The sequence below is a fragment of the Balearica regulorum genome, chromosome 2, assembly GCF_011004875.1.
Source record: "Balearica regulorum gibbericeps isolate bBalReg1 chromosome 2, bBalReg1.pri, whole genome shotgun sequence".
Lineage (NCBI taxonomy): Eukaryota > Metazoa > Chordata > Aves > Gruiformes > Gruidae > Balearica > Balearica regulorum.
The window spans coordinates 27,221,224-27,245,208 of record NC_046185.1 but is presented as its reverse complement, the minus strand read 5'-3'; positions in this window follow the sequence as shown (position 1 = coordinate 27,245,208).

Genomic DNA, 23,985 nt, shown 5'->3' with positions numbered 1-23,985 from the left:
GATTTTGCTTGTGGACGATCTTGAATGTAATATCTGGATGTTAATGCTTAGTGTGTTAATCATACCATGATCTTAGCAAGCCTCTAAAATTTTATGAACAGAGGAATTTAGGATTGGATAACTAAGTAGACAATTCTGCTGAACTTGCATAAACTGAACAAATGCATCTTAAAACTTATTTGGATTTTTTTCTGATCCTATTTCTCATGGAAAGCTGTTCCAGAACCTCATTGCTTTTATGGTTAGATTTTTTTCCTATTTCCAGTCTAAATTTGTCCTTGGCTAGATTATATCAAATTGCTCTTGGCCTAACACTGTTCTTTCTTTAAATAGTTCTTATCCCTGCCTGATGTTTATTCCATAGTAAATAGCACTCACATCTCCTTTCAGGCTGTGTTTTGATAGGCTGACAAACAAAATATTTTAATTTTTTTTCTTTGAGATAGGTTCTTTTTTCTCCCCACTATCCCCATAGCTGTTTTCTGAAACAGTTCCAGCCAGGGCCCATCTGTCTTGCACATGGATGGCCGGTATGGACATGTTGTATTTCAGATGAGGTCTTGCTGGTGCCTTGCACAAGGGTATGAATATTTTTCTATCTCCAGCGAAAATACTCCACCTGACACATGTAGGATCTCACTTGCCTTTTTCCCTAACTACAGCAGCTTGCTGGCTCATAAAAGCAGTTCCTCTTCTTCCTCCTTTTTTGTTTCAACTGATGAACTCCAGATTGTGGCAGGAAAGCTAATTAGTCTGGGATTGCATAACCTTACACTGAAATTAAAATTGAACTCTTTCATTTTTTTATTTTTAACTTCTTGCTTCTTTAGGAAATTATATGATTTCCTTCTACACACAGATACCCCTGGTACAGTGCTGCCTACTACAACAGGCTGTCTACAAAGTCTCCTCGAGATTATATTGAACCAAATATTGTTACATTTTGGAGAAACCAGTTCTAGGCACAGTCTAGTCCAGTTGAGCTCTTTCTGTCAAAACTTCACATTGTCTCAGCTGCTGGTGTGCTTTTATCACTGGTTAGCAGTTGGAGCAAGATCTCATTACATTTTCTCATCTCTGTTTAACCAGATAGTCTTTTCCACATAGAGAGTAAGCCGGTATGGGCAGAAATCAAACCTTTTAATATGAGATTTTACTGTGCTTCACAACATAGTGCTCTGATCCATCGGTGGGACTCCTGGGAATCACAAAAAATAACTTGTAGAGGAACCCAAATGAGAATCTTACACTAAAATTTTTGAACAGAATAAAAAAAATACCAATACAGACCTGAATTTTGAACATTAATCAGTATTAAATTAAGTCCTCAGATATCTTTAGCTAATGTGAACTTAAAAACATGCTAAATTTAAACACTACTTATGAAGCACGGATGTGATCTGGGACAGTATCCAACAATGAGCATCTCCTGGTTTTAAGAAAGTACTTGGCTTACTGTGAGATGCTTTCTGCAAAGGAAGTACTTTCCCTGAGCTAAGATGTGAATTGCATCTGGAACTGGTAGAAAATGGGAGTGCTAATTTCACCAAAAGTCGTAAATGCCAATGCCTTTGTTCTGAAGAGTGGGATTCATTTTAAAAAAAAACACATTAATTACACATTTTTTAAGGCACTGAAGAATGTTGTCAAAATGGATTTAGTGTCTCAATTTCTTAAAGAAATGAAGGTCTGCTTCTACATTTTTAATAAGTTCTTAAATTTTCAGTATTTTAAATGGATTTTCTGTGGCCCTTTGGATCCTGAAGATGATTGTACATGTGCTCTACAAGACAGTTATTGTGGCAATTCTGAGATATCCTGAGCACCCAAGCATCTCACTGGCATCCTGCTCTAACGAAACTGAAATACAGAATTTCTCCCCTATAAATACAAAGTCAGTCTTAAATTATGATCTCTGAATGCAAAAAATATCATCAGCAGAGAACTCTACTTTCTGTTTGCAAGGGACTTCTATAAAAATTCTGATAAAGCAGGGGTTTTTTTTCCCCTTCAGGTTAGGTATATTCCCAGTGCATACTTTAATGAAAGATGGAAGACATTTGTTTCAGGATCAAAGGTCTTTATATTTCCTCAAAAAATTACTCCCCTCCAAACCCAAAGATATAATTATGTTGTACCTGGGGCTTCTGCCTCTGCCAAGCTGTGTAGACAATAGCAAAAGGTATTTCAAGCTTACTTACTCAGCTACCAGAGGAGATGAATATTTAACTGAGAGACAAGAAAGCTATTTTATTGCATTACTTAGGGGTAGAAAGACAAAGAATTTACTGTATACTCACCCAGCTGTAGCTACGGAGGCTGACACAGAGTATACAATTCCACTGAAAACACTGCGGCAACACTTTTAAATGACGGTTAATGGTTTTGGAGAATGTCACAAACACAAGGAGTGGAGCACAGGGTATAAATGAGCCTATACACAGTTACTCGGCGGCTCTAGGAGCATGTGAATTTGGTACCATGCAGGACAAAATGCTAAGGGATCAGCTAGAGGAGAAATTTTCTTCTCTGTGTATTTGGGAACAATTGCTGTTTAAAAGAAAAACTAACAGTGGCCCAGTCATATAGATGACTGGAAATTGCTCACAGCCCATGGTCAAAGCTGGGAAAGGTTATAGGACAGGAAGATTTACCTCAGCATTTTGCACAGGTACTTTTGCTCTTCGCTAGCTCCAGTCCCCCAAAGAACTACACTATTCACTGTTTTTGTTTTCAGCCAGGATGACAGGAACATATTTGCAGTTTACAGCAGGTGCCCAGCCAAGTCAACAAAGTGCAAACTATGCAGTAAAAAATAATATACAAAAAAGGTCACTTTGCCAGGGGGTGCCGCTCCAGCAAGTTTCAGTGCCTTACAGGGTGAATGTCTGAATCCAGTGACCGGAGCAATACTTTGCTCACCACATCATCAGTAAAAGTGTTGTGTTGTCTCCTGTTTATATGCATGCAGAGACTTTTCAGATGCTTGTCAGCTCTTGTCCTGACAATCATTACTACACCTGTTTCTTTGAAAAAGAAAAAATATCAGCCTATTCATTCATAACCTCCAGGTGGACACCTTTGTGCTTGTGACAAAAAGTCATTCTTCCTGGCAGGCTTTTCCAAATCAGACCCCTAATGTCCTGTCACTTTGCTGAAAGGTCTCATGACACATGTCCACCTGGACCTCTGGCAGTGATAGAAGCCTAACTCCATGGCCCCTCCGATGACTATAACTTCCATGTCTTCCTACTGCAGATGGAGGCAAAATGCACATGATAGCACACAAGAAAGACAGAAGTGGTTAAAATTTGGGTGCACGTGGACAATTACTTTAAACAAAAATGTAAAGGCTACTCTCAGGTGCTGAGTGCATTAACAGGCCTTAACTGCCTTTTGCCTTTGCAGCCTTACCTGGAACTTTGCCCCACACCCTCTGCCACGGGCTCAGGGGCTCCCCTCATGCACATACTCAGGTACAGGGATCAAGGAGTCATCCAGTTAAAGACTAACTAGGGGAAAAAAGATTATTTTTCAGCTAGATGAGTCTCTATCCTTTGCACGCTGAAGCCAGCAAAAGGGAAGAGGGAAGGATGGGACCAGCCATTTCCTTTGCAGGTACACACGAGAGCCTGCCATTTATCTCCCGATCTCATGTAAAACCTGGAAACAGGATCAGTGGCAGCATCTAGAGACAATGAGAGAACCATTAAGCCTTTCAGTATTTGTGCTAAGGGGTTCAGCCATTGGTAGCTAGCCATGCGAACATCAGCAGAAGTGCAAAAAAGCCCTTCTGTGACTTTGTGTGTAGGCTTGTTCATACACATCCTATTTCTGTAGGAAAAAAAGGCTGACAGCAATTTTGCTTATCTCGTTATGACAGTGCTGGTTATCAAACAATGAAACTAGGACAGTGCCCACATAAAAAGAAAGCCTATAGAGGTATTTTCTTTCATGTGGTGTCAGAATAGTATTATCAGTGTTTGTTTCCTCTGCATAGCATGTGGACATTAATTCCTAGGAAAAACATAGCAATGTGGACAAGAGCGAGGTTCTCAGAAACCACTGCGCTTGGACCAAACTGGGACATTGTAGGATTCGGAGCTCCCACTGAAGTTGGCCTCATTACAACATACAAATTTATGGAGGAGGGGGAAAGATTTTCCTTTATATGTTCATCCCAGTGGCAGAAGAAAGAGAACAGCTCTAGATAGAAGGCACATGGTATCATGCCAGACATTGCTGGTACCTGCTATTTTCAGATGGATTTCCTAAGAAATGGCACTTACAGAGTCATGCTGTGTGCATGTCCATCTTTCTAACTGCTGGCTCCACTGACTCAATTTCAGACAAATTTGATAAATAGCTAGAGGTCTCAAGTATAGTAAGAACTGACAAATTTCATTAAAACTTACATATGCATAGAATCAAATATAACGTTACATAAGTAGCCAGATTTAAGGAAAAGGGCATGTCAGTACCTCTGCTAAAGGAAAAGTTGTAGGGTGAACTCACCTGTACTTGATATCAAAGAATTTATATGGAGATATTATAAAACCCAGCAGAAGCTTAAACTGGTCTTTATGTCCTAGTAAATATCAGATCCTACCCTGTACACCAGAAAGCAGCTTCATTAATTTTGCATCTCCTGGGATTACTTGTTTCTGTCAGACCAGAGAGGTTTAAGGCATTGCCCATCCACTGAGAAACTGGATGAGGGATGGGTTCTCTGGTGAGTAATTTCTAAATCATTCTTCTGCAGATTCCAGTGGGTGAAATAAGTAATGTGTTGCTCAAACAGGGAGATTGAATGATAAACAGCTGAGACAGTGCTGTGCACTTCAGCCTCTCTTAAATAACCCCTGTAGGGTTGAATACCTAAGAAGGGAGTGGTCTTACTAGCCATATGTAAAAGAGCCAGGTGGAGCAAAACTACAAAAAGAGGAGATGCTGATTAACTGGAAGGCAGATAAGCAAGATGGGGAATTTCCTCTTTAAGTAGAAATGGTTGTGCAGCATGGTAAATGAGAGTGGGGTGCAGGTGGGAAAACTGGACTCTTTGCCTGAGAAGCAATGCAATATGCAAGACAATGAATAGAGTCTTAGGGCTTATACAGAAAGCCAGTCAGATTCACATTTACTGGCCTTTCTGGGCACAGAACAGAATATATATATATATATATATGTACAGCCATGACTGCACAGGGGCTGTGTTGACAGTATTACTTTCCTGGCCACATGCCCTCCCCAGTCCTCATGGCCCACATTTCAGTCTGCACTTGTTTCCTGCAAGTGCCTTGGGCCATCTCATACCAGCATAACCTACCACCGCAAAACGCCTTCTCCAGAGTCTATCTATTTGAGTCTGTCTGAAGTTCATCTATTTGCTAAGCTTTACAGCGTGCCCTGAAGGTCAACTGACTCAGAGTTCCTTGGAATGGAAATGAGGAAGGGATTTCAGACCAGTGGACCTTCAACGGGGAGGTGCTCCCTGCAGCACCCGGATGTTTAAATCGCTGCTTGAGTAGCTCAGGTGGTCTCAGCAGCTGATGGAAAATAAGAGAACAGAGGCACTTTGCTCACAACAAGCAGCTAATAGTTAAGCCAGTTGGAGACATATTTTAATTTTTAATTAATTTATTTTCTTTCTCCAGAATTTAAACTGTACTTGTGCCTCCTGGAAGGAAGGGGAGAAAAAGTAATAGAGACATTCATTTTTTTTCATTAATTAACCATCTGGGATTGAACTCTACAAAATTCTGATATAAAAATACATTTTTTTTAGCCCATAAAACAAGCATGGTTTGCTTTGATAATGGAGGGCCAGAGTCCATATAAATCTAGAGGAGTTTTTACCACTGATTTCATGGGCTCTTGAATCTGGGTCTCAGTACCACATTTTCCAAGGTACCTAGGTATAAGGCAGGTGGTAAGTAGGCAAAATCTCACCTTTCTCCATGTTTAGACTTCTTATGACTTTCAATAATGTGGTGTTTGGTGAACTTCAGCTGTCAAAAGGTGAGTTTTCAAGTCTAGGTTACACCTGCATTCCTCATGCAGTCCCAGGGCTTCCAGCAGAACACTTTGTCACCCCATTGATCTCCTGATGCTTGCATTTCAGTTCTACCGCCACCTGAATCCAACACCAATGCAGATGACTGCTAGCAGGGATGGTCACACTATTTCAGCCAGCTCTTGGGTACCTAACTTAAAATGGGATAAATTGCTCCTGGAACAAGCCCCTATCTCTCTGGCCTTTTAACTATAGAGAAAACAGATAACTATCTTACAGACTTATTTTTAAACAGCTAAAGTTAGCTCTTCTTCACTAAAGCCCTAAAACCCACAAAAGAATGCTGGGAAATTAAAGCCCATTCCAGAACACGTTTATATGGATGCATGTGCGGTACTCAATTCTCCCGCATATGCACCTCTGAAGAGGCCTGGTTAAAAAATGAAGGCTTCTTTCCAAAGGAGTTGACCAGTATCCTAGGTAGCCTCAGATCACTCTTTTCCTCTCACTACTGTGGAATAATTCTCCCCTTAAAACTGGAAGTTAAATAGAATAACATTTTCAGCCTTTGGTATGCTCAAGGATGCTTATACTGGGGACTTAGAAACTGGGCAAGGAAATGCACTGTTGACAATACCTTTTATTGTTCCTAATTAATATTTGCCAAGGACCCTCCAGCTGCACGAACTTTTGAAAAGAGGCTGGGTTCCTTGTTATCAGCAGACATTTCACAGCTAATATTTCAACAGCTGAAATGTCAGTCCAAATGCAGCCATCTCCGGGTGAAAACACCCTTTTTTGTGACTCAGCTCTGGGCTGCGTTACGTTGAGTTTGACCCTGGAGAGGTACCAACAAAAAGCAGATTGTCTTCTTTGCCTTTTCAGTGCTGGTCCTCCCATACTGGTGCCAAGTTGAGAGCAGGACTACTGCCTCATTCAAACTTAAATGAGACAAGCTACATCTTGTCTTGATGTGTCAACAAATGCATATTAGGACATGATGGGGGATGTTGAAGTGGGGCAGAAGGATCTGAAGATGAGGAGTGTATTTAAAGAAACTGAAACAGAGAGTGGGCTGGGGCAGCAAAGAGGAGGCTAAGAAGAAGTGCAGCTAGCTGGCAAGTGGAGAACATGAGGTAGGGTAGGAGAAGAAAATTGAGTCTAGTTGAAGAAAAAAAGGAGGCATATGGGGATTGAGAGTTATTTGGGCTAAGGTTCTGGAGGGGAAAGAGCACCTGAAACCAGACTGAAAAAGGATGCTAAAGTTGAACAAAAATTCAGTTGGGAACTGGCTAGGTGAGCGGAGTGTGGGAAGACTGGGAGAAGACATGGGAAAGGTCTGATGGGTAAAACTACAGCTCACAGGGATACACATTTAATTCAAATGTCTACAGAAAAAATCTGGGAAAACACAAGTGATGAAAGTGGAAGTGGAAAAATAGCCGGGAGAGGGAAAAGAGCAAAAGGGAGCCAGGGACAAACCGGAAGTGTTGGGGTGGGCATAAAGGATCACTTGGGAGGGTCAGCAATAGAGTCTCTGTCTTTTTGAGCAGATTCCTTTCAAAAGTCCCAAACAGAAGGCAAGAGTCCTGAATCTCACTATTCATCTGCCACCAGTATCAGTGAAACCTGTTGGCCAAAGGTTACTTCCCTGGCGGTACTGTTGCTCAGAGATCTGTTGTGTCTGTAAGTCACTCCCTCGGTGCAGAGCTCAGTGGGATTCCCAGTCCTGGTGGTGTGCAGCAGGGCAGAGAAGATGTGCTGTATGTCAGAAATGGGATTTCTAATTTTTAACGTGCTTTGTTACAAACCTCAGAAATTATACACCACACGCAAACTGATCTAAAAAGTGAAAATTGCACTATAAAGCACTTAAATATTAGGAAATGTTGGACTTCAATTCATCTTTCTGAAGTCATCTGTTTTATTCACTAAGCATCTTATTTTTGCTCCAGATGATTCAGGGAATCTATTAAAAATAATGACCTTTGCAGCTGACGTCTCTCCAGCACATTGTCTATCCTGAGTGCTGAATAAGGCAAGGGTCCAGCAGAAAAAAAATCAACATAAGAACATGCTATGTAGGATTGTATCATATTCAAGTGCAGGCATGCTTTAAATCAAGAATAGAAAATATGCTTGAAAGTGAAAGAAGGCTCTCAATATCTTTCCTAAGGAAAACAAAGTGACTCAGTCCTGGAGATTTATTTTTCCTCCCTAAGTATTTATAAAGGTCTGCAAATGACTTCTCTTTTGGCCTTTTCCACCTTGTAGATTTATGCTGAACTTAAAAAAAACCCAACACAACAAAATAACAGGAAAGAGTAACTGGAAGATTTTTCTGCCTTATTTGCACATCCCCATATAACAAAAATGCGAAAATTTCAAGTTCTTCCTAATTTAGCATTCAAGCGCCTTATTTCTTCAGCAGAAACAGTGCACAGATCACAGGATTCTGCATTTTTTTTCTGATATTATCTAGTAGTTTACTCATGAGAATCACCCTGCTATAGACACTGTGGTTGTTCATATAAGCATTGCTTAGCAAAAGGAGGGCAGACTTGGACCCTCCTGGGGTCCAGCTCTATGTAGTTATAGAATCAGTGAAACATGTGATGAATATATGGGAATGGGAATGGAGAAAGCAAAATGAGTTTGTGACTTGAAAAAAAGAGCATGTTTGATTATCTTAGATCTCCTGTGTACCTTCTCTCCATATCTGCAGAAGAGAGAATGTTCTCTGGCAGCTATAATTTATTATTTATTTTTTATGCTTTAATTATTTGTGGAAATCCTTGGCTTCTGCTTGTTCAGCCAGCTCCTCTGACAGTAAAGTTTACACCTTAAGATGTGGGAGGTGAAGCTCTAGTTTAGTGGAAGGAAGGAAGAAATATTACTTTGACTGCTGGTGATGTAATATTGACCATCTGCAATTTTTATGCTTTAATCTGCTCCTATATGTTTTTCAAATAAAAACCTACACAGATGATGACTGATTTCTTATCTGGCTATTTCAATTACTTTCTGAGCTGTTTTATTTGGGCCTTCATGCTACTGATAAAACCTTTTTATGCTTAAATTTAAGGTTTGGGTTAAAGCCAAAGTATTTGACTTACCCAAACTGCATCCATTCTTTTCTGAAATTTTGTATTTCCCATTCTTCCCATTCCCTTCTCATCTCTACATTTCTCTGCTTCTTCTTCCTTGCTCTCCTGCCAGACAGCTCTTTTTTTCTGGACTATCATCTGAGTTTTATTGGATACTTCTACTTTTTCCACCTGGCAATTCTGTCTGGGTGGAGTCTGAAGATTTTTGGATGATTGTCAGGGGTTTCTGGACATCTGGAAATACATTTGGAAAAGGATGGGAAACTTTATACGTGTCCCTGCCCACATGCAGATGATGCCTCCAACACATGTAGAGGCAATTGCGCAGATCCCAGGAGTGCTGGCCTGCAGAGTATGTGCTACACAGGTGGTCTTCAGACGGATGGTAATTCCAGCCAGTTTGAGAAGATCAGAGTCACAGCGAGTCTGCCGGGTGGCCAATGTGCCACTGTGTCCCAGCCCATGGGGCTGATCTCATACACACGTGTGGTGACGTCTGTCCCAAACACACGGGGATGTTGCACAGACAAACCAATTTCTTCCTTTCATTCAACTTCTGGGCTTCTCAGTCCTCTGTCCTTTACTCTGTTCCACCACCCCTTTCTGCCTGGGCCAACAGAAATTTGGGGGTTCATGCCTCTTTCTGATACTCTTGGAACAGAAGAAAAATTAACATGTTGGGGGCAGGCGAGAGCTCAGGGACTTCTGTCACAGCTCTTCAAACCTAGGGAGAGGTGTGCTGTTCAGTGATATTTGGGATAATTGTCTCCCTCAGTTCCTCTCAGAATTAGTTTGTCTCATGTGATAATCATTATTAGTAATAACTCCTAGGCCTCCATGCCAGAAGGATTTTAGGTGATATTGAAACCAAATGAGCATTAAATACCTACAAGAAACATGGGCTCTCGGGTTTAGTGCTTATGATTCCCCAGTCTCCAAGGGGTTTACAAGTGAGGTAAGCTTTATTCACAATTTGAAGGTTGGGGAAGATGTGCAGTACAGATGAAATTCTTTCACAGGTATCACCTAGCTGGACAAAGTCTCCATAATCCCACCCAAAGTGCCATATATTTAATCACACTCTCACCGTTTCTCATGCTTCCTCTGCTCCAAAAACTTCCTTCTGTGGGAGAGCCCTTTATCCTTGCATGTCAGAAATCTCTCTGATTGATAGATCTCTGGTGGTTTCTCTTCCCCAGCTAACCCTAAAATCAGAGCTGCTTCATAAAAGCGAGGAACAACAGAAGGAAAAACAAAGCATTTCCTTAGGAATCCTGAGTACAACACACAATCCAGGATTCTGGAAAAGCAACCTTTGTGTTTTGATGTGATACAGTTGGTGCCTAAAAACTCAAACCAAATGACTTAAATAAATTTCACTGACACTGCCAGGAAGTGTTCTAGATACAGTAATGGTACATGGAAAATCAATATTTATTATCATTTTAACTGAAAAATTAAAAAGATTTGCCATAAAATACAAGTGCTTTGCAACATTTTGCATGTTCAGAGCATGCTCTCTAGGGTGCTATTAATATAGTTTGTCAAGTGAATGATGCATTGTTTATGCAATTATAGAGATGTAGCCAAATCTTTTCTCTCCCCCTCTTTTCCTCCTCTCAAGTGGTGGCAGCAGGTAGCTGGAGCTGATGGATCATTTTTAGGCCTCTGTAGTGGAGAATATGTATTTTCAGAAGTAATCTACTAATTGGTTATGCAGACCATCTCCCAGCTGTGTCCCAGTGCCTAAGTGCAGGGAAATCCAAGCTCTCAGGTCTGGAAAGGGTAATGCAATAAAAACCTGTTATCATGTAGTAATTGAGGTCCAAGGTTTACAGCAGCATCATAAACATGATGCATTCAAATGCAAAAGGCCAGAGTGACTCAGGCTTGGACAGGAGTATCAGAAGTTTATTAGTACTCTATGGCCTGGTGCACTTGCTCGTTCAATGCATATTGAATTTGGAAAGGCTTAAACACAGATTTTAAATAACTTTTCACAGTTTATTTTCCTTTAGTGGACACATTTACTGCTGTGACTTGCTGAATTTCACCTGACACTTGTTTTCTGTGGAGCATGGCAGATTTTTCCATGGACTTTCAACTTTCTTTTTCACTTGAAAGCCAAGAACTAAAACTGGAGCAGGCACAACATAGGATCATTTATACACAGCCAGGTTATATTTCCCTTTAAAATCATAAAGGGCTGGAGTCAGACATTTTGTTGATGACCTACTGACTGATAGAAATGCTCCTAAGGTGCCTTGCAATAATGGTGATCAGAAGCTAACCTTGTTTTTCCATTGTAAGTGTTGGGAACTGCCTTCATTATCATTCACAGAAATGTGTAAAAGGGCAACAAAAACTTTGCAAAGATTCAAACAAGTAAGAGTTTATGTTAATAGCACAAGGAAAAATCCTGAAGAATTTCGGATTGACTCTGGTAGTAACGTGGGTTAATTGGGCAAAATGCCATAACACCTGGGTACTTCAAAAAAGCATACTGATAAAATGCACAATATAGCAATTTTTCTGTGATAAAACCAGGGATATTAGCTTGATGCCTTCTGGTGTTCCAAGATAAAACTGAGCAATTACACAGGAGAGATTTTTCAAACCTTTTTGAGCGAAACTATAAACAAGGCTCACTATTTTTCATGTACTGTAGTTAATTCTGCAGATTTGTAGTGAATAATAGATTTATGACAAACAAGTAAAAATCTGCCTCTAATTAGTTCTGCTAGAGATGTTGCAGAACAGAGATCTCTCTTTCTGACTCTTGCACAGGAAGAGTTTATAGTTTAATTTTTGAATAATTTAATTGATCCAGAATCTGATTACAGTTATAAAGACTTGAATCAGTTAATTGCCCATGGACTTTCAAGAGTTACTTTTGAGTTGCTATAGCATGGAGAAAGACAATAAATCAGATCCATGTTTTAACTTTACCCAGTATTGTGTTCTGCTATGAAGGAAGGAAGGAAGTTGCTCTATTTCTTTAAGTCTTTGTTCAGTGAGTTGAATGCAGTAAAGATACATACCACTCCCCCCTGAAGAGAGTATTTGGATTTGTAAAAAACGTGGTGCTTGTATCAACTGAAAGGTGTTTAAAGGATTATACAGCATCAACTGCCTAGCTAAGGGATATACGTGAACTGGTGTGAACAGGACGAGAATTGCCAAAGGAGATAGCAATTTCCATAACAGTAGCAGTATCTCCGTCCCTTAAAATTATTCTCAATAATACCTTTAAATAGAGTCTCTCTGCTGTTCATAGCACACACATTTCTTGTATTTATGCCCACCTGTAGTCTTTTAAGTCTCATCTCTTGAAACCCACTTTATTCAGATGATGGTATGATTTGCAGCAAGAACAAGAAAGGATGTAGATTCATAAAACATGAGAACAAGCGGAGAAATGCCTGCAAATGGCAAATGTGCAGGGAGCTTCTGAGAAACTGAGCCTGCGTCTGCACCTGAATGGGAAACCAAGAGTGGGAGCTCTAAGACTTTGGCTACTTAATCCCTCTAATAAAATAAAATCGAAATCTTACAGGACTTAAAGAGTAGCTTGCTTTTCAACCTTTAAAAAACTTTTTACTTTTCTGTTTTTCTTTATCCATTGGGATCTAGCTATTTTCTTCAATCCTAAATCTTTTGAAATTATTTTTTACTCTTCTTACACTTTCTTTAAAAGGAATATACCACTGGGAAAATTGTATGCCTTCTGCTGAAAGTCTCATAGCAGATGATTAATATCTGCTACTTTGATAGGGAGCCTGAAACTTCAAAACGCAGGAGTTCAAGCATTTTGCTGCTGGCAGTTTGCTCTGCTCTGAAACCAGTGCCCAAGACCAGCTGAAAGACTACCCATCACCAGGATGTGCTGTAGATTGCCTAGTGATTTAGTTCTGAGTAAAGAAAGGGGAGACTAAAGCGTGTAGGGACATGTGAAAGAGCTTTAAAAGTAGCAAGACTACAACATTACGCATGGAAGATGAGGGGGAGGGGGTGTCCTCCCCTGATCCCCACTCACTTCTTTATTCTCCCTCTCTCTGTCTGGTATCTCATGGAGAATAACAGAGGAAAGACAACCTTCATGTCAAAGACAGGATAAAATGAAGCACAGGATCTGGATTGGAAGGATTTTATTTCTGTCCCAATTAATCTAAGCAGCATGTTCCGTTGGAGTCAGTGCAGCCTTTTGTTTAAAGTAAGGTCTGTGTGTTAACATACATGGCAGAACTATTGTGGTTAGAGGCAGGAGGTGGAGAAAAGGAGTTAGTAACTAAAAGGAAGAGAGGAAGCAAAGTCTAAAGCACAAGGAGAGATTTTCTTCTCTGGGTGGTCAGTGTGACCATTCTCTTCGTTAATGGTGTGATTGCCTTCCTTGACAACTGAGTATTTATTTGACATAAAGCACGGGTTATTTTCCACATATTTGATACAATCTTCAGCTCATATCCACACCATAATAATGCATCGTTCATATTTTGACCGATGCTTTGACTTACAGAGAATCATCCTCTATTTAATGGCCAAGAAAACTTGAAATTGGAACTATGGTTATCTATGTTAGGTAAAGATGGTCTACAGATAAATACAGGCCACTGCTGTCTAAGACAGCTGGTACAATCTTTTCTCAGCTCCTGAACACTTAAACCCTGCAATGATTCTACGAGTTAATAACACAGTGGCAAGGGGCAAGACAGAACGCAATGACGTGACAGTTGAGATCAACACCAACCAAATGTCTGATTGCGAATTTCAACTGGACAGTTGCCATTTTTTTAATGAGATTTCAGCAAGGTTTAGCAAGCATGCTGCTTATGCACAAGACCTATCGCTATCTCAGCCTTTGTACGTGCTGTTTGTTACTAGAAAACAGGCAGGCATGAGGGAGGCTTGTTTCTCAAAAGCATGTTTCCTAACTTCACTTTGGACCAAAGTTTCTAGAACTATAGTTTCTAGAGCTTTCACTTATACATGGGAGAGTTAAATAACAGTATTAACTGTGTGGTGCGTGTTGATGTAGTACAACTTTTTTACAGGTAACATTTGTGTCATAACAGATTGTCTATTTAAGAATTATTATCAAAGGGAGTGAGAAAGGATATGAAAAGCATGTTTTATTTAACTAGCTCTTGAACCTATGAGCTACCCAGAATCCTCACCCTTACATTAACTTCAGTTTGAGTTAAGTGTGTCGAGGTCCTTCATGAAAGTACGAAAAAGAGAAAGAAAAAAAACAAACAAAAAATAGCCTTTGAACTGCTAGCAATACCTTATTTATTTTCTTTTCCTTAGCAAGGCATGAAGAGCATCGTTTGCAGTTTTCCTGCAGCAGACTGGCCTCCAAGATCAGCCTGCTGTTTTGTAATGCTGGACTCTATCCAGCACAATGAAAACAGGGAGTATATGTCTGTCTTTTTTTGTTTTGTTTTGTTTTGTTTTTCTGTTTGGATGCAATTGCTAGTGTCTTTTATTAGACTTAATTCTATTATATGTTCACAGCTCTGGCTCTAGACCTAATTACCACTTCTGGAAAACTACTACAACACATATTGCACATCATGCTGTTCAGACCCCTGTGATTCCCTACTCATTTAAAATTTCAAATATTTCAGTTTCTGCCCAATCCAGACCACAATAAAAAAGTAGCAACCCCTTCTCCCGCACTTAACCTCACATACAAATAAGACCAGCCCCTAAACTGTTCCTGTGAACAGGGAACTCCACTTGTTGGCCAGATCTACAGTTGTTCCCTGAAGTGCTGCTCTGGCCTGTGCATCAAAGGTTTCACTACACAAACTATTCAGTTTAGATGAGCTAAAAAGAGTAAAATGATTGTACCATGCTGTAGCAAAAATTTGCAGACTGTGAAATTTGTCTAGAGAAGAACAAACTGCTTTAGAAATGTAAGAATTTTCACAAACACCTCACACTGATTTGGAAATAACCTTGCTTTACACTCTGAAATTTAAGAGTAAAATTTGACATCAAGTAAGAAATTTGACATCAACCAGCATGAAAGAGCAGAGGTAGAAGGTGGAGTAGGAAGAGAATCATCAACAAAGATGGGTGATTTTGGAGAAGGAGAAAGGAGTAGTTCTGTCCACTAAAACTGCTGCTTCAGCGGTGCCAGAATTATTCACTAACTTGGCAAATAGTTTCTGTTGAAAAAGTTCAGTCATGGTGACATCTTTTTTTTTTTCAATACTTCCAAAGTGTTATTAGAGAGCGTGATTGTGAGACAAGTCCATAGAAGCCTGAAGACTCTGATGTGCTTTGCAGAATGGCAGTTTGCATCGTACCCTCTTAGCCCTGAGGAGATTCACCTCTGAAGGTTGTTTCTGGGGTTACTCCCTTTCTCGGGCCCCCGAATTGTATAATTATTTATATATTATGCAGTTGCTTCAACCATCTTATAATCCGGTCTTATAATTAGCCACTGGTGCATTTGAGGTGGCCACTCATGTTCCTACTTCTTGCTTGAAGCAGAGAAGGCTTTAAGACCTTGCTGCTCAGTGGCTTCAGTAGCCATCTTAACCACTGAGTGAAAGATTGCAATGGGTGATTCATCCCAGGCAATATTTAAATATCTAAAGCTAGGGATGGTGTTCAGCTATTGACATTAGGTGCTTCTGGTTTAGGAACAGATATATCCACTGAGCTCCCATGAGGTGTTCAGTCTCCCAAAATAGCCAGTGGAGATCCCTCCAGCACAGTCAGTAGAATCTGGAACAGTAGTTCAGCTGAGCTGAGTTTCTTACTGGTTATCCAAACAGCTCTCTAGGATCTCTTGATGATGCTGAATAGATATCTGTGAACCCTAATTGGACCTTAGATCCCTAAAGGTTGATAGGTGAGAGAAAATCTAACCTTATTCTCCAGTGAAGTCCACCTTTATTCTCCACCTTCACAGCTTGGAGTCTGTTATGGACATGTTAATGTCTTTCTCCACTCCATTAATTAAAATATTAGCAGTGCAGTTTACAGCAATGCTTGCAGTCTGATATTTATTTCAAAAGAAAGGAAATACATATTTTGTACTTAGGCTGTTTAGCTCAGGATGAACCTGAAGGACCTATTCAAAGCATTTGTGCTTATAGCTCTTTTTACTGATAGAAAATTTTCCATTTGCCTCTGTATGAAATAGTGTATTTAAAACATTTCTCCTTGCCTTTTTGATGTCAAGTCAAAGATTTCTGTGAGAACATACTTTTTTCGACCAGCTCTGGTCCACTAACGTGTATGCATAGCCACCTGGTGCTGATGTCAAATATGGATGTTTATGCTGGAGTGGCTAAATCTACATAGTCGTTGGACAAAAAAACCCAGCAACAACCAACCAAAAAAAACCAAACCCAAACCCAATAGATTTACTTGTGTAACCTGTCTATATTTTTGCCAATAAAACTCTTCAGGGGAATGTAGACAAGTCCTTCAGTTGTACGTCAATGAAGTCTATCTGAGAAGTGATTCTCTATTGCCCTGCACTCACCTCGGAGTTCATTTTAAGGAACTCTATTTACCATTCCTGTGGCAGACACACATGAAAGAGCAGACACAGTCAATGATGCTTTCAGTCTATTCCACCCCAACATCAAACATCTCTGTCACAGTGACACTAGGATCATAGTCGAGTACTCATTAAAAAATAGAAAATCAACTCAACATTGTGTTACTCCAATACAGATTACAGAGCCTTTGGTTGTTAAGTTTCTTGTAAATGCTAATCAACCCCAGCCTTTTTAATTCTTCATCCTGGACATTTTGTAGCTGTGTGCCTGTATATAGCTGCCGCACTTTGGGCTGAAGTACGAGCAGCAACCTTTTTATGGGTCTGTTGTTAAAACTCTAACATTATGAGATTCATCAAACTAAGCAACACTGCTAATCCTGTAAGAGTCTCTTCTTACTCAATGAATGATTTATAACAAAAGAGTAGTCTTCTTTATTAAAAGGTTCTCGTGCTCTAGAGGCTCTCTTGCTCAAACAGATAAGAGCTGCCACTGTTGAGTTAGAAGAAATATGCTTTTTACTGGGACAAAAGGAACGAGGGAAAGTGCACCAGTCATTGGCTTTCCATGATTTTCTTTCTTTTCTCTTCTCTAGAGATTACTTTGCACAAAACTATGTTCAATAGTTTCAACCAATAAAGTTTTGGAATTTAAGAAATACATAATTGCTTTGCTGTGCAATTCAGCCCAATGGTAATTTCTGTCATTGCATTAGTATTTATCATTTATTTGGTTTGGAAAACATTAAAGTTATGTGAAATTACAAAAACATCGTTGGGCACATTTTCAACACTATCTGATGACTTTATCTTTTAACTTCCAGCCCAAATCTTATACATCTCAGTACTCCCAAATATTTTCAGGAATGAAAAATCAGACATTTCTGACAGCAAACTGAATGGGTCATGTGTTGCAAAATTCAAATTGTGGGTACACAATCACATTTTTTGTCTGGGGAAACATGATGGTGATCAATGCAGACATGTTCAGTATGTGAAACTCATGGCAAAAAATTCTGGAGAAACACTCATTTTAAGAAATTAATGTAGAGACAGTATAGGACTCCGTTCACATCTATTCATTTTAATAGAATCTAACCAATAAATTTTTCTAGAAAAATTCTGAATTTACGAAAGGAAATGTTTGTTCTTATGAAGGAAGACCCCTAAACTGTTTGTGAAGAGAGTCTATCACTTGCTATCAGTTGCTAACAGTCTATCAGCTGCTGAGCCCACTGACTTCCTATGCTGCAACACAGCTGACTACAACCAGCTGCTAAATATGGTCTCAATCCAGCAAAGCACTTTGGCATGTACTAAGCTTCGCCAGGGCGAGTATTTGGATTAAAGTCACTGGGACTTTCCATACACCTGGAGTAAAGTTCATGCTTTAGCGTCGAGGCGGATTGGGCCTTTCACATACGTTCATTTTTACCCGCACATAGGCATTGTTGATATATCCCTTACCACAGTGGCAAACACAAGCAGTTAGTTCCTGCACAAAAATCGAATTAATAGAACAGAAGAAAAATCTTAGAAATCTGTTAACAAATGATGGGGATGTCTGTGCAGTTTTCTAGGAAATAAAAAAAAAAGTATTGGTGAAGTCATTTATTTATGATCTTTTAAGTATGCAATCATAACATGGTCTCATAAAATAGATTCTTTATGATGATGGATGAGTTCATCAGCAGTCTTCCAAGCTGCATAGTGCATTTATACATGGATTTGTGCTGGCTATTATTATGTAGTGAAATCTATACAGCAAATAATAATTGGAATGCCATACACCAGGTACAATTCAGAAGTGCTTCCCACATATGGTCGCAAAGGTTGTTGTGTTGCAGGAAGGCCACTCTGACAGTCATCAGATGCTTGTTCTGGGAAACCTGTAGGTCTGTGCATGTCTAAATGGAGCCTGTATTATAGTGCTTAGGTAATATTCACCCTGCTATTCCTTCTTGTTAAGCGTAGAAATGTCACAGCGTAACTGGGGGAAATTCCAGTTTTAACAATGCTTGGTCTTTTTTAGCTAATAACCATGAAAATTGTCAAGAGAGCACATTGCCAGCTTGCAGCCACCTTTCCCACCTTGTGCTCCAGCACTGATTACAGGACCAGGATGCATGTGGGGGAGGAAGAGAGCCCATTCATCCTCAGCCTAACTCAGTTATTCTCCCTCTGTTGAGACTGCTATGAGAGTGTTTTATTCATTTCTCATTACGTTCTATCATACCTGTCAAGTGGCTGTCACAGAAATCCATGAGACATTTTCTAGTGGAGTCCTCCCTCTCCAGGAACGCAGGCTTGAGGGCAGAAAGAAAAAGACCTGGGAAGCAGAGGGCCTCGAAGGATTTAAAGCGGAATTAAGCAATGAGAGGCTTGGAAGGGAGAAGACTTTCCTGGGAAGAAAACGGCGACTCGGAAAAATAGAGAGGCAATGCACAAGTGGGCTTATGAAACAAAATGATAATAAACATCCAGTATTGGGCCCTCATGTTTTATCTTTGATTTCTCTCCTGGTCATTCAATATTGCTCAAACTTTGAAATGAACAAGTCCAGCTTCCATCTCATAGGTATGATGATAATGACAGTTAAGTACAACATAAAGGTACATGAACGAGACAAGAAATGCACATTGACAGATGTCATTTACATGCAATTTATAGGAGGAATTTTTGTGGGAGATAACTGTTTTGGAAAAACCTACCCAGCACTCACCATTAATGCTTTGGGTGCCTTGCATCAGGATGCACGCAGCAGGTTTTATGTATTTTACTTCTCTTCTAGATGCTTTGATAAAAGTGGGAGTTCATACAGCACACAAATGTAATTCCAAAATGGGCATCTCTCGAGCTGCACATTTTCTCTGTGACTGACAGTACAATTGGGAGCCATTTGCTGCACAAAGGAAAAGTGCGAGGAGTTCTTTTTCTGGCTAAGCTCACAGCATCATTATTATGTGCAGTGGTGTTTATACGCAAGACCCAAAGTGCCAAAGTGCGCAGAAACATACTTGAAGTGCTGCTCCTCAGAATCTGCAGTAATCATATTCTGTGAAAGTCAGAGATTAAGGGAGTCATCTGAACAATCAGCAGTGCATCTGTCTCACATATTATATACAGTTTGAAGTATCCCTCAATTTTTTTTCTGTAAAACTAACATCAGTGTTTACCTATAAACAGACACAGAAGTCATTGCTGACTATACTCTGCTTTGTATACAATGCTATTATATAAAGAGCTCAAGCAGCACGTCTGCCTGCTTAGATGTGTGTGTTCTCCTACTCCAGCTGCCAACAACCTAAATTATTCAGCAAGCCCTGATCATGCCAAGTTTTTAGTCAACAATGGAGATCCTGCCAAAGAGCTAATAATGTTCAAAAAAAAAAAGCAATGTTTGTGACAATTAACAGAGCCTGCAGCCTGCAAAGAGAGTTGGACTCATTTGTAAAGGAAAATTTAAATGATATGCTTCATTATAAATGGTCCCATGCAACACATTGCTAATCAACCAGAGCAGCTTCTTTTTTTCTCCTCCTTTCCTATCAGATAAACCAAACAGCAGCACGAGCCAAAGTTCTTGGCCACTGCTTGCTATAGCTATAAATGCGGTGTGGTTATCTATCAGTATCATAATCGGCTCAGATCAAACTGAATAATTAGCACTAAAGTGGATGAATAGAGCCCCAGCCTCTTATCTTGTCTATTAATAATAAGTATAACTTCACAGCCAAATCAAGAGGTATGTTATTGTACCCCTGAGAGCCTGTTTGGGTAAAACCCCATGCGACCTCACCACCATAAGCAGTGCAGATGGGACAGTGTGTGCCTGTAATGATGAGCTGCCAGCTGCCAGCCCCCTGCCCCCCCAACACCGCAGCTCATAGTGGGAGCGGAGGAGAAGATAAACAAACTGTGCACAAACACGAGAGCCATTTGTAGGGACTCTGTCTTCCTTACTCACACCACCTCAATTAATAAAAATTGCTTTTCGTATGACAGAGCTCTGCAGGCAAGCAGCTAAGAATAACTGATGTTTTCCACCCAAGCTCACAATGAAATTTATATAATGTTTTATAGTGCTACCATGATGACGACAAATTGCTAAAATCTTAGGAATAACATTCAGACACGCTCTTCTCATAGTTAAACCCCGATACATACCTACTAATTATTGTGCAGTGTCCAATGAAATAACTATCATTATACTTTGTACTGCATTACAATATTGCCCTCATTTTAGGATCTCTGAGAGTTTTAAGCCACGTTTATCTAATTAGTGTCAATTCAATTTTGCTTATTTTAATAATTAGAGAAGTTAACTCAAAGGAAGGGTTTCAAGTTTTGCAAGAGAATTAAGCGCTTTTACTCACTGTTTGGGAAATGTTTACCGCACCACAACTGCAGTTTACTACTCACATTCGCTTTGGTTTTATTGACAGAAATACCTGTAAAATGCATTGCTATAAACAGCCTGATTATTCAGCTCACATCAATCACAGAAGCAGAGTTTTATTTATCATCTGAGGTAGCTGGATACTTTTTTTTTTTTTTTTTTTGAAAATAGTCTCTCTCTCTGGTTTGTATCTTAACTGGGATGAACCTAAACCAGGCAATTTCTGATTGGATTTGCTTTTGCATTTTCCAGAGGCTCAAGCTGTGCTTTCCCTTGTGATGTTTTTCTATGAGACTTAGGTTATAAAAAGAGATTTGGGTTGCCCCGTTGCTAGAAGTGGCTGAGATAGGGAAGTGAAGGAGACAAGATTGCATGTCTTCCCTCTGTGAAAAAGCTGGTGGTGGACATAGCAGTGCTGTCTGGTGAGGAAAGGAAGAAGGCTAGAAGGCTTTTTACCTTTTATTAGAAGCAGATGAAGGCTGCCTGTTGTTGGGATCTGGAACAGAGCAGGAGGAGGAGAGAGAGAAGTCATGATTCATAAGAAAGCATTAGCGTTAGTCTGCTACTGTGCATAGTGGGATTAAACGTGGCGTAGGGTTTGAGGGGTGGTTTTTTTTTATTTTGGTATTAAACACTTAGTAGTGCAATTAATTTTTACAAATAATTTATTATTAAAAAACTCTGAACAAACCCACAACAAATGCCAAACTCACTATGGGGGACACTGACATCTGCTTTTAACCGTGATAAACGGACTGCACCGTTCCTTATTGACTCAGGCATTTACCTACCTGGCACCAAAGGAGCCAGCCACAGCAGCTTCAGAGGAGTAATTCCCAATGGGAACACTTCCAGCCTGCAATAAGGACACATTTGGGCAAGTACCAGAGTATATTTGGCAGCAAATAGCAGGAAGAGTTACTAAATACAAGTCCTTAACACACTGTCCAGGTTCAGCTCTGTCCTGATTCAACCTCAAATAAGTCAATTGAAAACCTCCACTGGCTTCAGGGATTGTCAGACCAAGCCAGGTTTACAGCTAGAGAAACATGTTAATACGTATGGCTTCACTGCGAAATGCCATTTCTACATGGATGCATGGGAAACTGTTAGCACTTTTGGATAGTGGAGCCAGCTTCCCAAGGATGGGTTGTTAGAAGAGGGTCAGGAATATTAAGTACTGAGTTTCAGAATGAAATGTTCAACACACTTTTCATTTGTGCTAAAAGCTGTCTGTCACTGACACCAATGGTTTCCGTAATTTTTTTTTTTTTTTCTTGTCTTAGGAAAAGCAGAGAGGACTGAGGTGTGAAGGCAGGGCTTGTGGTGGAAGTCTGAGCCCCGAACCATGATGCTCCACCTCTCACGGCTGACAGCAGCATTAAGCTGAAATGATCCCTTTTTCAGTTTGTTGGTTTTTTGCGCTGCCTTTTATGTGCCTTGATAATCCGAAATGAAATGCTTAGTAAAGGAAATCAAATTGGTATTTACATGTACACCTTCCAGCTTTGTTCAAATCTCATTCATTGTATTCAGAATGAGAAAAAGTCTGCTATTTCAGTTAATTCAGTCTGTCACATCTCTGAAGAGTGGAGCCTTGAATGCATCCGAGTGATGACCTGAGCCCTGTGCAGGTAAAACTCTACGCCTCTTGTCATCCCTAAGATTCACCACTTCTGCCATTTTTCTCCTTACTGTTTAGTTTACTTCTTTGCGAACATCCATCTGGCATTATTGTGCTTGCTTAGCAAAATTCAGGACAAATAAAAAAAGGAAGATAATTTCTTCAAATTCTAAAGTAGCTGTTAAGCTACATCTGCCCATTCAATTCAACCACCAGCAAAGACTCTGCCTCTGCCAGACATGCAGCTGTACTTGCAGCCGTGATTCAAGTCTGGAAATTCGTTTCCAGACTCACTAAAAATCTGCTGGAGAGACATGCAGTGAGTAATATTTTCTGTTTTGTGTATGTATGGATTTAATATAGACAGAAATTTGGCAAAAGAACCTGCTCCACATTTCCAGCATCCTATCCCTGTAGACTAAGTGTTAAAATATATATATGTATACACTCACAGGCACACACATTTATATGTACTGGGATACATATACACCCATATACGCACATGCAACCCCTCTTATTCAGTTGGACAGTTACTAACACCAATTCTCTGTTAAAAAACAGGAGAAGGGAAAATAATCAATTTTTTATAGTATGTTACCTACAAGTGCAGACATGAGTTTGGTAATCATGCTTTTGTTGCACACAGACTGTAAAATATTTATAGAGACAATGTGATTTGGGTCAAGGCATTAAATAAAGTAAAAGTTGCTTTATTCAATATGTGATGAATGGTATCCATATTAAAAACCAGAGGGAAAAGTGTTCAAATGAAAAATATGCTTAAAACAAATTCATCTGTTCAATGTTCATAAATGTTTTAAGAAATGCAGACAAATAAGTCTTGAAATCTATATTTACTATATACAACTGAAAAACTAATAGCATTTATTTAATCCAGAGGGAGAAGTGACTAAAAAATTTAGTATTTAATGATCAACAAAAAAATATTTGTCCTTGGAAATTACCATAGTATTTATTGTCAGGCAAGTTACAATAGGGTTATAGCTCTTCTCTTGATAAATTAATAAAGCTGTTAGGTCAACATGGATCTGGAAAGAAAATATTTCCTCCAAGTCTGAGAATATTTTTTAAGCTTTGATTCTACGGTATTTCTGAATTAAAATATGTGGAGAAGGCAAAGTGAATTTGCTTGGCTATGAGATTTCTGCTTCATAAATAATAAAGATTACAGAAAGACCTGATCCCATAAAAACTTAAGCACAGACTTGACTTTACGCATGTATGAGGTCACACTTGCACTTCAAGTCGAGAGTTTGTAAAAGCAAAGCGACTTAAACAGCCAAAGGTATTAAACACTGC